This window comes from Eimeria mitis, genomic scaffold, assembly GCF_000499745.2.
Source record: "Eimeria mitis Houghton genomic scaffold, Emh_scaff2453, whole genome shotgun sequence".
NCBI lineage: Eukaryota > Apicomplexa > Conoidasida > Eucoccidiorida > Eimeriidae > Eimeria > Eimeria mitis.
Window position 1 is genome coordinate 6,689 of NW_013570791.1, and position 668 is coordinate 7,356.

A 668-nucleotide genomic window follows, 5' to 3' on the forward strand; every position below is an offset into this window, starting at 1 on the left:
ACTTGCTTTCTACATGCGGAGTTATAATTTTTATTTATCCTGGTATGCAAGTTACCAGTTTGGGGGCAATATAGAAATTTTCAATACTTGTATACAGTGTGAGCAGTGCATGCAACAACGAGGGTTTATAGAGTCTTATGCAGACTGTGTTGTGGTTTTGTCTTTTTATAAAGAGGTATAGAAAGGAGTGCTGCTGCAACTGATGATAGAATTTGTGTTCTCCTTTGTCTCCTCTCTGCATCATCAGCTGCTTGTGCTGCTGTGTACAGAAAGCGTGAATATTGCAGGAAAAGTTCAAGCGGCTATGTATGTAATAACTAAGCAGCAAAGGAACAATATAACAAACTAATATTTACTTTTTAATAAAAACAGTAATATTATAAATACTAATTATACTTGCAATAATAAAAAAAACTTTAACTTATCCTCCTCTAGTTTTCAGTAGCTGTGTACACAGCAGTACAAAGAGCCGCCTGGTGCTGCTGATGATAGGGAGAGGAGAAAGAGGAGACAACAGATATTATCATCGGCTGCAGCAGTTCTCCTTTCTATAACATTTTTTTAAATACAAAACACCAACACTGTCAGCATAAGACGCAATAAACCCTCTTTGTTGCATGCACTGATTGCCGTGTACACAGTTGCTGTTTAGCTTCGCCTCCACGAGC